Raw genomic sequence first — 16,744 nt, 5'->3', positions numbered from 1 at the left:
TCCCTGGTCCCCTGATTTCCCACTCCCTGACTGAACACAACACAGACACCAGTGGGGTTTGTGGCTCTGTGACATCCCCAGCACAGCAAAACAGGCAGAGCCTCAAAGAAATCCTCAGAGGTTTCCCCCAGCCTGGTGCTGGCCTGGTCCACACAGCACCAGGGGGAGTTCAGCAGAATTGGGGCCCTGCCCTGTCACTGACACATTTATTTTATGAAAATCCTTTCACTAGGGTTTTTCTCCTGAGAAGCTGAAAGGCCTCAGAAACGAAATGTAAACAATAATTATCTGTTTGCTTGGAATGTGGTCTGGAGATGGTTTACCAACAGGTGCATCTTTGATTGGTTGCATGTGAATTGTTTTTAATTAATGGCCAGTGACAGCCAGTTGTGTCGGACTCTCTGGTGAGTCACAAGATTTTATTATTCATTCCTTTCCTTTCTAGCTTTCTGATGTCTCCTTTCTGTTTCTTTAGTATGGTTTTGGTATAGCATTTAAAATAGAATATAATATCATAAAATAATAAATCAGCCTTCTGAAACACAGAGTCAAGATTCTCATCTCTTCCCTCGTCCTGGGGACCCTCGAACACCCCACCACACTGCCCCTGGCAGCCTCTGTGCCGGCCGGGCTCGCAGCCACTCCCGCTGGATGAGCCCTTGTCTGAAGTTGCCATCTAGGGGAGCGCACAAAGGCACAGTCTGCCAGGGAGGTGAGGAACCGAGCACACTAAACGCCTCCAGGGGCTTTGTGCTTCCAGAGACGCGGCTGCAGCACAAACAGCGACAAAGAATGGAAATAAAGCGACTTAAAGCGCCCCAAAGGCAGCCCGGTAATAACAAACACATGGCTTGGAGAGCCTGAGAACAGAGAGGGACCCGAGTGTTTATAAACTCCGAGAGACTCGCTGGTGGTGCGAGGGGGGAGCTTCAGGCAGGGATTTCCCCCAGGAGAGGATTTAGGGTCCAATCCTGGGAAATATTTGAATGTTGAGATAGAAACTGCTCTGAGCTCTCTGCTGGGATTTGCCCCTTGACTCCCAGGCTGCCTGGTGCTGCTCGGGGCAGGGCACACGGGGTGGCCAGGCTCATTCCTGCTGCCCAATTTCCTGGGAGAGCCTTTCCCAAATGGCCCCTGGCACGTTCAGCTCCTTGGGGATCAGCCAGGATCAGCCCAGCTCCTCCAGGATCAGCCAGGATCAGCTCAGCTCCTCCGGGATCACCCCTGTTTGCACGGGATTTCTACCCCGCTGTGGTGGCAACCCTGGTTTTGTGGTGGCAAAAGGGGGAGATAAAAGAAGAGATGGGGTCGGTGCCAGCTCTCCAGCAAGGCTGAATCCGGGTTAAGTCCAGAGTGTGAAAACAAACTCAGTGGGATTCAGGGAGCAGAAGGGAACACGCAGGGAAGGAGCGGAGAGCAGGGGAGGGTGGGTGAGGGTGGATAGGGGCACTGCCGCTGGCACATCCCTGGTGGCACATCCCTGGTGGCACATCCCTGGTGGCACATCCCTGGTGGCACATCCCTGGTGGCGCAGCCGCTCCCGGAGCATTCCCCAGGTGCCAGCTCGCCCAGCAGGCTGCAGCGCTGGCAGCTCCGCAGACAAAAGGTTCCCGGTATCTGCATTTCTGAGGCGCTTATCGCGGCGGAGTCTCGCTGCTCGCAGCCCTTTCCTCCAGAAGGGCAGAGTGTTCCTATTGTTGTTACACAAATCGCTTCCCCTGCCGGTTCCTTCCCTTCCAGGCTACTGAGTGGAGCTTGGCTCGGCTCCCTCTGGACTAATTTGATGAGAGATAATTATCTTGTTAATATCATCTTATTTTCTTAAGTCCCAGCCTCTCTTTTATTAATTCTGTCAGTCGCGGGTTGTGTTGCTCTTAGGTCCGTGGCTTTTCAAAACACTCTAACAGGCACTTCTGGGAGAAAGTCGGGAAAAGAACAACTTCACCAGGAGAATGTAAATATTGACATTTTTTCACAATGGAGGTTTTTAATCGGCTCCTCCTCGCAGGGTTGGCCGCCGTGGGAACCACTTGGCCACCGTGGCCGCGAGTGGGATGCGGCTGCAGCGGGAGATGCTCGGGATCTGCTGCTCCCTCGGGAAGAGAAGCAGAGGAGCAGGGGCAGGAGGGAAGAGCAGGGGCAGGAATTCCACCCGGACGGAGCGGGAGGTGCCCCAGGACTCTCGAAACGAGGCTGTGCCCCGTCCTTGTGCTGAATCCACTGAATCCAGCAGGAAAGGGATGGGAATTAGGGAATGAGAGTGGATATAGGGTGTTTTGCAGGGAAAGGCTCCGTTCCCCCCATCCAAGAACTACCCATCCTTGTTCTGAATCCACTGACTGCAGAAGGAAAGGGATGAGAATTGGGAAAGGAGCGTGGATGTGGGGTGGTTTTCAGGGAAAAGCTCTGTTCCCCCATCCAAGGGTACTCTGGGATTATGGGGATGTGGCTGACCCAAGCCTGTGCAGGGGACAGGGATCCCACAAAACCTTTCTGAGCCTTTCAGAGCTCATTATCCTTTGCAAGAACGTTTATGGCTGCTGTTAACATTAGCACTGGGATCATGTTATCCCAAATAATCCCACACAGGGCTCATTATGGAGCCACGCCTGGAAATGCAGCCCTTAGCACTCATCCTGGGCTTCCCAGCAGGAATGCCAGGCAGGATCCCACCTTCCCTGGCATCACATCTCCCCTGCACCCCTCACCACCAAGGGAAGAGTTTGTGTGGCTGCAGAGGGGATCCAAAGGAGGCCCTGATCCTGCTGGATGCCCCAGCACTGCCCTGGGGCAGGGTGAGGGTGCTCATTCCCACAGGGGTGAGGAGATTCTGGGATTTGTCAGGGAAAAGGAGCCATTTTAGCATCAGCTGAAGCAGTAGAGGAACCTTCCTGCTCAGGGCAACTTGAAGGAGGATTTTGTAGGAGAAATGCAATCTTTCTTCCAGCACCACTCCAGATCTGCACAGGATTTTTTCCCCCTTGGATCAGGGCCTGAATCCCTCTAAAACAAAGCAGGAGTGGGAATGCAAGCTTGGGAGTGAAGTGTGTTCTCAAGCAATTTTCTGAATCAGGATGGGAATGCAAACCTCTTCTCTTTGACTCGAGGGTTTGATTTTTTTTTTCCTTTTCCTTTTTCAATAACACAGATCTCAAACTCATTCAAGGCAGGGAAAATGAGAGGGTCGGGCTGACTTCCTCTCTGCCAGGAACAGAATTCCATTAAGCTGCTCCTGCCTGCTTGCAGGAAGGAGCTGTTTGCTCCCAGTTTGTGCTCATGCTGTGCCTGGTGCTGGAGCATCCAAGAGCTTCCCAGGGCTGCTTGAAACAATGGGATTTAATATCTGCAGCATGCTCCAAAGCTGTGGATTCCCACTCATTTATTCCAGGGGCTGAACTCATTCACTGGCAGGGCAGGGAAGTGTTTTCTTCAGTGGCAGATGGACTTCCAGCATTTAATCAAGGAGAATCCCATTTTCCAGCTGATGTGGAGGGTCCTTTTAGAGTCCTACATAGTCTGGGGTTATCCCAGAGGCTCCATGGGGCAGAGGGAAACTGATAAATTAGAAATAAAATCATAAAAACGATTCAGGTCTTACTGGGAGGGGGGTGAAGCAGAGTCTCTGATTTGGTCATCTCCATGGAGAAAAAAGGGAAAGAGGGAAAGAGAGATGCAGGGAGGGACAGGGAGATGATGGGTGAGAGAGCAGAGTGGAAGGGGTGAGAAGGGAAAGGGGGATGCTCTCCTCAGCTCCCCTGGGAATGGCAGCCTGGCTGCTCCTCCCCTCCAGGCAGCTCTGGGGAAAGGTTTGCTCTCCTTGCATGCCAAGCTGCCCTCCTGGGACACTGCTCAGCTCCAGCAGCTCCAGAGGCTCAGATCCAACAGGAAATGAGGGCTGCACCTGGATTAGGCCTAGAAAAACAAGGATACATGGATATATTATAGCAGCTTCATGCACATTTGTTGTATTTACCAAGATATTTCACTGCTTGAGAAGCCACAGCCCCTCTCTCCTCTGCTCAGATCTCCTCTTCTCTACAGGAAAAAATAAATCCTGAGAGCTCCAAAGTGAGGGAAGGTGGCTCCAGACTGGCCAAGCATCCATCAGCTCACCCCATTCCCAGTGCTGCCCTGCAGGGAGATGAGGCTTGTCCTGCTCTACCCATTCCAGGGCAGGGATGCAGCTGGGATCAGGCAGGATTTGGCTGCTGCCATCCACCCTAAATATGGAGCAAAGCCCATGAGGAGCAGGCAGGCTCCAAACCAGCTCAAAGCCCGGCTGCCTGCAGGGGTGGAGCTCCTGAGTGAGCTCCTATTTTTGGTTTTTTCCTCATTTTCTGCCATGCAGCAACTGCTTTATTTACTGTCCCAGGCTGCAGCCAGCCCAAAAATGGAAATGTCCTCACCTACTCCTCTCCCAAACCCCTCACTCTGGGATCCTCAGGAACTCATTTGCACAGAGCTCTGCATCCTGAAGGGCTTTATGGAGATTGAATAGATCCTTTAGGGTGAGATAGCCAGCTCCAGGCCTCCAGGCACCTGGGCCCTGCTTGGTTTTTCCTTCTTGTTATTTGTGTTTTGGTTTTTTTTTTGTTATTGCTTGTTTGTTTGTTTGTTTTTGTGGGGGGGTGGGTTTGTTGTTGTGGTGGCTTTTTTTTTTTTGTTGTTTTTTGGTAGTTTGGTTTTGGTGGTGTTTTTTATGGGAAAACTTTCCTTTAGAGAGCTCATGCATTCAGAGCAAAGCTCCCAGTGACTCCACAGCCACTCAGCCCTCAGCAATTCCAGGTCTCAGCCAGATCCAGGGGATGAGGAACCCTCAGAAATCAGCAGTGAAATACTCAGTGCTCAACAATTCCTGGCTATAGGTGAGAGAGCTGCAGCAGGGATACAGGGATAGGGAAATGTGGTTTTCCAGGCTGGCATCCAGTCTTTTAAATCTTTCCCACAAAGACTCACCTTCTTTCCTAAGATTTTCCCAGTTTTTCCAGGAGAACTCCTGGCTGACTCCTCACCAATTCTCAGTGGGCTGGATCTGGAAAAGAAAGGAAATTATGACCATAAAACCAGAAATACAAACTCAGGGGGTGCAGATTTTTGCTGTTGCAACAATTATTCAAAATAAGGCACTGACAGTGAGTAAAATCTTCATTTTTGTGGCTGATGCTGTCTGGGTCTTAAAAAAAGGCACCAACGAAGGAAAATCCAATCATGAACCACCAGATTCACCCCCTGGCTCATCTGTGGACTTCCCCATGTGCCACCCGGTGCTGGCTGCTCCTCCTTGTCCCTGGCCAGCAGCTGCCCTCAGGGCTCTGCCACATGCTCGGGCATTCCCGTGTGCATTGCACACACTTCCCAGAGCCTGCAAAAGGGGGGCTGGGATTAATTCCAGGCCGTTTGTCACCCGGTGGCTCTGGCAGGTGGCAGGGTGGCAGTGATCAAAGGGCACCCGGTGGCTCTGGCAGGTGGCAGGGTGGCAGTGATCAAAGGGCACCAGTGCCTCTCCATGTGCCAGCATCAACGGCAATGCTCAGCACTGAGAGCTCCCGTGCAGGGCATCCATCATTTTCCTGTTGGTTATCATTTTCCATCATGCGTCTCCTGTGCATTTTTAATTGGTTAATTACTTTATTCATATACTAAGCACACCCTCAAGCTCCAATTATTATCAGCACTAAGTGCTCCGTTCGTGCCATTCATCTTCCCCGAGCTCTCTGTGGCCGTTTCCTGGCCCACACTTCCTCCCTGTGCGACACCTGCAGCTTCCTCAGCCCCTCCTCAGCCTCACTCCAGCCCTCCTCTCATTAGTTCATGGTCTCTACCTGGTAATCAGCCCCTCTCCCCTGCTCCTCGTTACTGCCGCCGCAATTACGAGCCCGGCAGCGTCCTCCCAGTGCAGCTCCCACAGCAATTCCGTGTTGGGAAGGATGAAAGTTTGACAAGAAAGTCTCACAGATATGTGAGACTTGTGTGTTCTTGGCAGAAAGATTTTTAAATGTAGAATCTGAAGAAGGAATGGAGTTGGAAGCAAGTTTTGATATAGAAGAAAAGAATTGCTGAGCCAGTCTGACTGGATAACCAAGGAGCAAAGGGTGTGTTAGTTAGAAGGGGTTTGTATGGCTTAGAGCAAAGGATAACCCTCCCCAAACTGGAAGAGTTTGGGGAGGGTTTATCCTTTCTGCTTGTTTTTTGACCTTTTCTGCTTGTTTTTACCAAGCAGAAAGAGAGCACAGGCAAACAAGGCAGCAAATGTGGCAAGTAGAAAAAAGGGCTCAGAATTTTCCACTGCAAGAAAACTGAAAAACAACTTCTGGCTTAAATTGTAGTGTACTGACTTTAGTGATTGGATAATGGTAACATGAATATGGGAATTAGAGCAGTTATGATAGGCTGTAGACAATAGTTCAGGTATAGATTGGTTCTGCTGTATGAAGATGCCCAGCAAAGAAAAGTAAATAATGCATTGTAACCAAAACCAAAGGGTGTCCAGGGCTGCCTGCAGCTGGAGCTGACAGCTGTGGGCACAGCTCTGTCACCCACAACCCTGGACTGCTGGAACCTCTTGGATGGAATAAACTGCATTTGGAAGAGCTGCCTGGAGTCCCACATCTCTCATTCAGGCTCTTACAATTCCAGGGAGCAGCTCCCGCAGCACTCCCAGCCCCTCCCCGCAGCCCTGCCTGGTGCTAATGAACAGCCGAGCTGTTTGCTCACACCTCACCCCGGGGACTCCCTGTGCCGGCTCGGTTTGAAAACTCTGCCTGCGCTCCGGGGAGGAAATCCAAACCTTTCCCTCATCGCTGCTGCGGTTTGGGAAGGGATTGGAATGGGCTGGAGGGAGGGAGGATCCAGGGGCAGGATGGGAGCAGCAGGGACAGGGCTGGGATCAATCCAGGCTGGAGCAGCCCTGGGAGAAGGATTTGGGGCATTGGTGGGAAAGTTCTGCCCCAGAACCCCCCGTGGGCAGCAGGGCAGGGGGGATTCTGCCCCTGTGCTCAGGTGAGAGCCCACCTGCAGAACTGCCCCAGCCCTGGCCCAGCACAGGCAGGAGCTGGAGCTGCTGGAGCCAGGCCGGAGGAGGCTCCAGGATGAGCAGAGGGATGGAGCAGCTCTGCTGGGAGGAAAGGCTGGCACAGCTGGCAATGTTCACCTGGAGAGGAGGAGGAGTGCAGGAGTGCTGACCCTGCCCCTGCTCAGGGATTTATCAGCAAGAACAGACTCAAACTCCCCAGAGACCCCTGAACACTTCTTGGAGGAGCTTTTCCAATATTCCTATCTTCTTTACACCTTCCTGGAAATCTCCCAAAGACACCAAAATGTCCTGCCAGGCTTGTCCCCTCACCTGTAGGACACATCTCAGAGAGGATTTTGCCATCCCATTTTCCTGCTGGGGAGCTCAGCTGGGAGCTCAGCCCCCCTGCTCCTAGCAGTGCCCTGCTCCTTCCCATGGCTTCCCCAGCCAAAGCTCGTGGCAGGAATAGGGTCAGCTGGAGCATGGCTGGAGGTGCCCTGCCCTTTCCCATGGCTCTGTGATCCCAAAATACCAGGATCCCCACCCAGCTGGGAGAGCAGGCTCTCACACAGGGGCACTTTGTGTATTTAAAGCTCTGCCTGTGCTGTAATTCCGTGTGCAACATTAATTATCCAGCTCCCACTGTTGCCATGACACTCCTTAAAGCCATCAAAGCCATCAGGAGCACATCCTACCCCCAGCCCACCCTCCTGCCTGTTCCTGGGCTCCAGCCCCAGGGCTGCTGTCCTGGGTCACCTGCCCCTCTGCCCAGCACAAAGGCCACATTTGGACTTTGGGAAGTTGTGTTTCATTCCCAGGCTGCATTCCAAGAAGTGCCTGACTCCAAACATGCCCATTTTTAGGTCAAATTGCAGAATTACTGTTTCCTTAGCACAACATTGCCCTATCTTTAGAAGCTAAAAGGGATGTTTAGAGTTAGAAGGAGAAAGGAAGAAAGAAATGAAGGGGGTGGGGTGAATAAACACATCCCGAGCCCTGGAAAAGACACAAATATGAGATCAAAAGGGAATGAGCCAAATTTTGAATAACCTGATGTCTGCAGCATTTACATCCCTCAGAGCTGACACCTGAGACACCCCACAGGCAGTGACAGAACAGAACTGGGAGCTTCCCCCTCCTGCCCCCAGCACAGCCCAAATACTGCAGGGAAGCCTTTTGCACCTCCCCAGGCTGCCAGGAGGTCAGCTCTGCTTCCCCTGCAATGAGCGTTAGTGCAGAGAAATAAGGATTTGTCCTGGGGAAAGCTTTTCCCAGAACTCCAGAGAGATTTTCCCTCTGTGACAGCACCTCTGGATCCCTGCAGGGTGTGGGGGTCTCTTTTGTGGGGTCTGTGCTCAGTCCAGGGCACAGCAGCACCTCCAGGGCTGGGTTTGGCCCTAACATGCTTCCAGTCCCTCACAGGATGGGAATGGGGCAGCTCTCCCATGGGGAAAGGCTGGGAGGGCTGGGATTCTTCAGCCTGGAGGAGAGAAGCTTTGGGGTGACCTCATGGTGGCCTTCCAGGGCCTGAAGGAGCCAAAAGAAGATGGAGAGAGATGATTCACAAGGATCAGGACAAGGGGGAATGGCTTCACGGCCAGAGCATGAGTTTAGATTGAATATTAGGAAAAAAAAATCCTCCCTGTGACTTTTTACATGGACAGACAGTGCTGGGGCAAGGGGAAATGGTTTTGAAGTAGAAAAGGAGAGATTTAGATGGGATATTGGGAAGGAATTGCTCCCTGGCAGGGTGGGCAGGCCCTGGCACATGGTGCCCAGAGCAGCTGGGGCTGCCCCTGGATCCCTGGCAGTGCCCAAGGCCAGGCTGGAGCAGCCTGGGACAGTGGGAGGTGTCCCTGCCATGGCAGGGGTGAAAGAACTTCCTAAATCTCTCCTCTTTAGTTACAGACATTTCCCCCTCGTTAAAGAGGAGATGCTGCCCCTGAGGGCTGAGCCCTTCCCTCATTCCCTGGAGTTTTCCCCTTCCTGCCCTCCTGCCTCCAGCCCCAGCTGGGAGCAGGGAGCTGCAGAGCAGAGAGCTGTGTTTGCTGAGGAGGGAGATGGGAGCAGAGCTGGAACTTCTGCTCCTGAAATGCCATTGCTGACAGCGTTCACACCTAGAGCATCTGGCACCCTTCTCCCTGTGCCAGGGGCTGTGCTGGGAACCAGCTCCTGCCTGGAAGCAGCTCCCAGCTCTGTTCAGAGGCTGTGCCAAGAGCCAGGCAGGATTTGTCCCGATATTATTGGTGATAAAGGAGCCTCCTGTGTGAGAGGCAAGTCCATTCCCAATCCATCTGTATCTATATCTAAAAAAGGCTCCATTTCCCCAGCCCAGGATGAATTGCTGCCATAGCTTAGCTCTGACTCCATTACAGCCCATTCAAATCCCCTTCATTATCTCAAGGAGCAAGGTGACACCAAAAGCTTGTCTGAGGGAATTTATGGCACAGTGGAGACTCTTAGATCCACTCAACCCCATTAAAAGCTTCTCCCCTATAAAACATGCACCTTATTAGGCACCTTAGCAGCAGCCTGGCCCTGCTTCCCTGGAAAGGAGAACGTTCCAAGGGTTCAATCCCTCCCTGCTCCTGGCTTTGCTGGTGGTGAGGAGAGCTTTGTGCAGCCCTTTATCCCCAGCCTGCTCACCCAGCCAGGATAAAAGCAAACACAGCCCACTGGCCAAAGCCAGGCTTTTATTCAGGTCTCTTTCTGCCACAAAGCCTGGAAAAAAGGGATTTGGGGTGGAATTGTTGTGAAATACACAATGAAACACCATGTTTGGGTTTGTTTAAGGGCATTGAATTAAAACAAATTTACTCTCCAAATCTCTTTAAAAAAACGTGACCTGGGATTCCAACAGCCTGTGCTGAGTCCCTGACCCTTTCTCCAAGCTGCTCCCTGCTCACAGATGTGCTCAGTCTTCATCTCAGAGAATTTCTGTTTCCATCACAGTTCCCACTGTTCCTTCTGGAGCTGGGGAAGCGGGAGAGGATGAGGAGGTGCTGGGGAAGGACCTGCCAAGGCTGCCCTGCACATTCCCACCTCCATCCCCTCTCCAGATCCACCCTCTCTGCAGCTGGGCCCAGCCTCATCCCTCACCTGAGCAGCCCAGGGGATGCTCCTGGGAGAGACAACCCTTCCCAGCTGGGAAGAGCTGGAATATGTCATCCCTAAGGAAATGATTCTGCTTTTCTCCCACATTTTCCCCTCCTTTTCACCTCCCAGTCTCCCCCCAGCTCCAGGCTGTGCCCTTCAGGAGTGCAGGTGGCAGCTCCAGCCTGCTCTGAGAGCTGCTGGTTATTTCAGCTAAATCTGTTTGTGGTTTTGCCCCTCATTTAGTCCCATCTCGCTCTTGTTTGCTGAGATGGATCATGCAAATCCAAATAAAACCAATACTGGAGCCAGGAAAGTCAGCAGAGCCCACAGCCACCCCTGCTGTGTCACCTCTGTGCCACTCTGAGCGCACACGGGGGTGGCTTTGTCCCTTCCCTGTCCTGGGAGTGCTCCAGCCCAGCAGGAGGGACAGTCCCTGTGTGGGGTCACACTCAGCTCTGTCCTGCCCTGATCCCAAGGATCCCCCACCCCTCGGTGCTCCCGGGGGTGCAGGACCCAGCACTTCCCTGCTCTCCCTGCAGAGGGGGAATTTCCCTGGGAACTGGGGTAACTCTGCTTTGGGATAAGTGGGGTAAGAGTGGCAAAGCAGGAAAGTGAAATCCTATAAAAAAGCAGATCAGGGAGAAGCAGAGATCTGCCTGGGTCACACAGGCATTCCTGGAACTGGAGAGCCGCAGAGCCATTCCCTGCAGGGGAGGAAGCTGTGAACACCTCAGGGTAACTCAGCTCCAGAGGGGCTCAGATGGCTCCTGAGGCCCTGGAGATCAGGGTGATCCCATGTCCCCGTGCAGGAGGTCAGGGATCAGTGATACTCAAGGAGCTCTGTCCTGCTTATCCCCAGGGCCAGAGACTCTCCCCAGCTCGTGCCCATGTCCACCCCACAACTCCCAGCTGGTTAAGGCACCTCCTTCCAAAACTCATCCAACTTCAAGGGAGAACTCCAAGCGAGGGAGGATCACCCACCTCCTCCATGGGTTGTTTATGACTAATTCCCTTCCCTGCTGGAATGTGTCTCCTTTGCAGGTGGAATTTGTCTAATTTCAGCTTCCAGCCACCACATCTTGTTACACCTTTGATCGCCAGATTAAAGAGCTCTCGAGTCTCAAATAAATTCTCTTCTGCTGGGGACTCCCAGCCTTGTGCCAAGCAAGGATTCAAAGTGTTTTTCGTTAAGCCTTTCATTAGAAAAGGAGGTGTTTTGTTTGGCTTGGTGTCTTTTTAAAATTTCATTGACTTTTATACCTCTTTTCTGGATTCCTTCCAAGTTTTCATTAAGTGTGACCCTGGAACTGGACACTAAGCACACCCAGAACCCTCCTTAAAGCAAAGCATGGTCCCACAGACATGGGAAGTCCTTTTCTTTAGGATCTTCCAGTTCAGAAGGTCCCACCTGCTTCCTCACACTTCCCTAATCCATGTTCAGCAGCGTGTGGATATCTTTGTTCCTCGAAGTGAGGATCTTCTGTGCATTGACCCAAAATTCAGGCTCTTGGAACAAATTCAGACTCCAAGTGATTCATGCTGCCCTGGCCACGTTTATCTTCCTGCTGGGCTTTGTATCCTCTTTAATTCTTATCTCTCCAGACTGTGCACTCCCCTTCAGGTCATGGATAAATACTCTTGGCTCTCCTCAGGAAAACCTGGCACTGATCTGATGATTTGGCCTGGAAACTGCTGAGGATGATCCTCCCAGCCCTGAGGGACAGAGAATTCCCTCCACCCCAACAGCACCTTGCAATGGTGGTTCACACACCAGCAGCACTTCCCCCTGCCAGGACATCCCCAGCTCCTGCATGGACCAAGAGCCCTGCAGGGAATGGGAAGCAGGGTTGGAACAGATGGGATGGTGGATGTGTGTCCTGCTGGAGCAGGGATCTGAGCCTGTGCACCTGGAAACTGCTGCCAGGCTTGGTGGGACTGCTGCAGGGTTTAATCACGATCCAGGAGGAGGTGGAGGCTCCAAGGCAGGGCAGGAGGGGCAGACAAAGGAGGGCTGATGAGTGTGGCTGGAAAAGAACCAGCTCTGTGGGAGTGAACGGCTCCATGAACGGCTCCATGGGAGTCAGCTTTTCCAAGTTAAACCTGGGCACGATGTTGTGCCCAAGGGAGGAAGAGGATGGTGAGGAGCACCAGCCCCACACAGGGCTGGGCATCCAGGTGTGCAGCCAGCAGCCAGGCAGGGACCTCCAGGACAGCTCCAGAAGTGGGAAATCCCAACAGTGGAGAATCAAATCTCTCCTTTAAGATGACCAGGAAAGCTTTGTGCTTCTGGAAGTCCTCCTGTCTATTTGGTGTCACGTTTTGGGATCCCTCCAGCATGGCAAGGTGAAAGATGATTCCCTTAGAAAACTCTAATTACTTCTGCTTCTAAACAGCAGCTGAACACCTCTTGGTGCAGCAGCAGAAATAAAATGCAGCCCTGGAGAACAACTGAAACCTCGTGGGTGATGGAGAAGGTGGAGAAAGGCTCCTCTGGAAGTTCACACCAAAGTTCATGAGGCAGCAGGCACAAACACAAGGGCAATGCCATAAAGCATGAGGCGAAAGTCCTTCCCCACAGGGCAGGCCAAGCACCAGGCCAATGGCCCAAAGAAGTGGGGGCATCTTCATCCTTTGGGATCTTCATCTTCCATCTTCCAGATCTTCATCATTCTATATCTTTATCCTTCATCCTTCAAGATCATCATCCTTCAGGATCTTCATCTTCCATCTTCCAGATCTTCATCATTCTATATCTTTATCCTTCATCCTTCAAGATCATCATCCTTCAGGATCTTCATCATCCTTCAAGATCTTCATCCTCCATCCCTCAAGATCTTCACCCTTAATCCTTCAAGATATTCATCCTTCATCCTTCAACACCTTCATCCTTCATTTTTGAGAACTTCATCCTTTGAGATCTTCCTTTATCCTTCACCCTTCAAGATCTTCATTTTTTAAGTCCAACAGCAATGCCGTGATTAACCTGAGCTGTGCTTGAACCTGGCTCTGCTTGGAGCAGAAAGCAGAGCTGGAAACCTCCTGAGGGCTCTTAAACTCCAGCATTTTGTGATTCCCCAGCAGCTCCAGGAGCAGATTTTCCCAGCACATTTGGAGAAGTGGCACCATGCAGACCAACAGTGCAAACTGGATTTCTCTGGAGATTCATGACATATTCCTTCAGGACTATTCAGATCCACTGCCTCCACAGAAGCAGACTGAAGGATGGACTCCAGACCATCCTGACTCCACTTGCTTCTCCAGCCCCCCCAAAGTGCACCCTCTCTCTGCAGTTTTTAAACTCATTCAAAAATGCAAACACCAAATTCGAGGCAGAAATTTTGTATTTCTGGGTGAAAAATTCTAACCTAAGTTTCTGATTTTTTTTCTTCGCTCAATCTTTTTGCCACTCCAAACCTCCCAGCTAAAGGTCACTGGTTCACCTCAGCACTGCCCAGAAGATCTGGAGCAGCTCAGCTGCCCTCAGGAAGTACAGGAAGGAACCTTGTAACAAAACCTGGACCCCCAGAAGCTGGAGATTCCCAGGAATGGCTGCTGGGGCTGAAACTTAATTTGTCATTGTTCTACTGCAGCGTCTGCAGCCCTTTAGGTGAAAATGAGCACTTCTAGGCAAGCCCCCAGACAAAGCTCGTTCTGATTCCAAACTGTTCCTGCAATGTGAAGATTAAAACAATAACATTTTAAGCCTGGGAGCTTCAAATGGGAAGGAGCAGTGCGGGGAGGCTCGGCAGCAGCGCCGGAAGCCCTGCTAATGACAGCAGTAAATTGGATCAGAAGGATTCGCTCATTTTGGGAAGAGAGATGGAATAGCTGGGGCTATTCTCACTGGCACTAAACTCATTACGTTGTTTACACTGCACCTTCCTGCTCCACGCTGGAAATGGGACCTTGCCTGGGCAGGAAGAGCTGGGAGAAGTCAAAGATTCACGGTGATGTTTGATCCCTGCCGGGGTTGGTTTGGGTTTTTTTCATATGGGGGATGTTGGGAAAATGCTGTGTGCAGAGAAGGATGTTGGGGTGGTCAGTGCTGGCTGACAGAGCTGGGAACAAAGGCAGATGGGCAAAAGGAGAAGAAAGGTGTGCTAGATGTGTGATGTCATGGGAAGAGACAATCCCAGGATCACTGAGGCTGGAAAACCTCTCCCAGACCATGGAATCCAAGCTGTGCCTGATCTCCTTGTCCCCAGCCCAGAGCAGTCAGTGCCACCTTCAGGCCTTCCTGGGGATGGGGACTCCAAACCCCCCTGGGCAGCCCCTCCCAATCCCTGAGCACCCTTTCCATGGGGAAATTCCTGCTGGTGCCCACCCTGAGCCTGCCCTGGCCCAGCCTGAGGCCGTTCCCTCTCCTCCTGTCCCTGTTCCCTGGAGCACAGCCCGATCCCCCGGCTGTCCCCTCCTGTCAGGAGCTGTGCAGAGCCACAAGGTCCCCCCTGAGCCTCCTTTTCTCCAGGATGAGCCCCTTCCCAGCTCCCTCAGCCTCTCCTGGAGCTCCAGCCCCTTCCCAGCTCCGTTGCCCAGAAGATGCCAAGGGCTGGGTGACAGCAAGGTGCCCACAGGATGGGGGGCCTGGCACCAGCTGTGCTGGAACCTGCTGGATCATGGACCCCACCCAGGGCACCTGAGCACCGAGGGGAGGCTCCAGGTGGCCTCAGGGACAGGAGAGCTCTGTCTCTGCAGAGAGAGAGAGAGAGACCATGGAGTGACACCAGGCTGTGCCACATGCCAGCCTCATGGACACCAGCCAGGCCAGCTTGGAGGCTGGCAGGGAGCTCTCCCTGCACAGCAGCACCTGGAGTCCTTATCTGCTTCCCTCAGCCTCCAGCTTGGTGCTCTCCCAGCCCATCACCCGCTCCCCATTCCTCTTCCCACTGGGCTGGGAGGCAGGAGCTGCCAGCTCACCCCCACAGGACTCACCCTCTGGAGCAGCCTGTCACACCGCATTTCTGCCACCCTTCTGTTCAAACCTGGATGCCTGGGCAGGAATTTGGTGCCTTTCCAGCACTTGGAAATTATTCTTGTGGCCCTGCAGGTGCTCAGAGGAGGTGGGACTGGGAGCTCAGACGTGAGAGCACTGCAGGGAATGAGCGTCACCCAACGGCCTTTTCCTGCCTGCCTCACAAAACCTGCAGGAAGGAGCTCTGGGATGGGCCAAGATGCCAAATGCTCCAAGCCCTTGCTCTGGGAAGCTCAGCCCATCTCATCAGGGCAGTGGAGAAGGGATTCAAGAGCCCCTGACAATCACTCCAGCAGGAAGCTGACTTCTCTGTCCAAAAAGTCTCCTCTGGGTGAGCCCAGGAGCGCTGGTACCTCTCTAGAGCAGACAGCAAAAAGCTGCTGCCAGCATCCAACAAATCCCCGGGCCCTGGGGCTGCCTGGGGTGCAGTTCTCATGGATGTGTGCAGTTCCCATGGATGTGTGCAGATCTCCATGGATGTGCAGATTCCATGGATGTGTGCAGATCCCATGGACGTGTTTTCCATGGATGTGTGCAGTTCCCATGGATGTGTTTTCCATGGATGTGTGCAGATCCCATGGATGTGTGCAGGTTCCATGGACGTGTTTTCCATGGATGTGTGCAGGTCCCATGGACGTGTTTTCCATGGATGTGTGCAGATCCCATGGATGTGTGCAGATCCCATGGATGTGTGCAGGTTCCATGGATGTGTTTTCCATGGATGTGTGCAGATCCCATGGATGTGTTTTCTATGGATGTGTGCAGGTTCCATGGATGTGTGCAGATCCCATGGATGTGTGCAGATCCCATGGATGTGTGCAGTTCCCATGGATGTGTGCAGGTACCATGGATGTGTTTTCCATGGATGTGTGCAGTTCCCACAGCTGTGTGCAGTCCCTCTCCTCCTGCTGGCTCCTCCCAGTGCTCCCAGCCCAGTGGCCCAGCCCAGCTCTGTGGCTCCCTGGTGCCTGAAGAGGAAAAGCTCAGCAGGGCCATTCTGCTCCCAGGGAAGGCACAGGGGTTCCCTGGATTTTGTGACACCAAGAGAAGACATTCCTGTGAGAGGAGGAGCTCAGTGTGAGCCTAAACAACACTGGGAGAAGAGGAATGGGATCTCCGGGGAGCTGGAGGGGCTCTCCCTCCCTCCCTCTGCCCCTCCTGCCCCTGGAGAAGCTCCTCTGGCCAAAGTGTGGCTGCAGCTGCAGCTGTGAGCCCCCCACAGGGATGAATTCCCAATTTCCCTGCTCCAAGCCCACGCTTCTCATCCTGCCAGGCTTTCCTCAGGGTCGTGCTCGGGAGGGAAGATTTGCTCCCAGGCTCTGGCAGGGCCATATAACAAAATCAGCCTGCAAGGTTCCTTACTCATCTCATTATACACACAGAGACCCTGGGCAGGCAAAGATAAAGCAAAATAAGGGAAAATTATTGCATCTCTTAAATGGGAATAAAATATCTCCGGGTGAAATCATTGCAGCAGCTGACAGTGGGGTGGAGAGAGGCACCAGCAGGTACCAGGGTGCCCTGGGGGTACCAGCAGGGTTCAGGACCAGCCCAGTGGTGGCACCAGCAGAGCCCAGGGCTGGGTGCAGTGGCAGTGTGACCCCCGGGGGTGGTGGCAGTGGCCGTGGCACACAGGTGACGTTTCCAGGGAGCTGTGTGTGCCT

General features: G+C 52.8%; 1 long non-coding RNA gene across 1 annotated transcript; it reads right to left on the bottom strand.

Moving 5' to 3' along the window:
- Positions 1–3,231: 3,231 nt before the first annotated feature.
- LOC108962237 (uncharacterized) lies at positions 3,232–15,187 on the bottom strand. The gene is made up of 3 exons (XR_001990744.3): positions 15,041–15,187; positions 4,957–5,032; positions 3,232–3,912 (listed from the first exon to the last, which is right to left on the bottom strand). It is a non-coding gene; the product is annotated as an uncharacterized LOC108962237 (long non-coding RNA).
- Between the last annotated feature and the right edge of the window lie 1,557 nt (positions 15,188–16,744).

Source organism: Serinus canaria, chromosome 13, assembly GCF_022539315.1.
Source record: "Serinus canaria isolate serCan28SL12 chromosome 13, serCan2020, whole genome shotgun sequence".
NCBI lineage: Eukaryota > Metazoa > Chordata > Aves > Passeriformes > Fringillidae > Serinus > Serinus canaria.
This window is presented reverse-complemented; position numbering and strand designations above follow the sequence as displayed.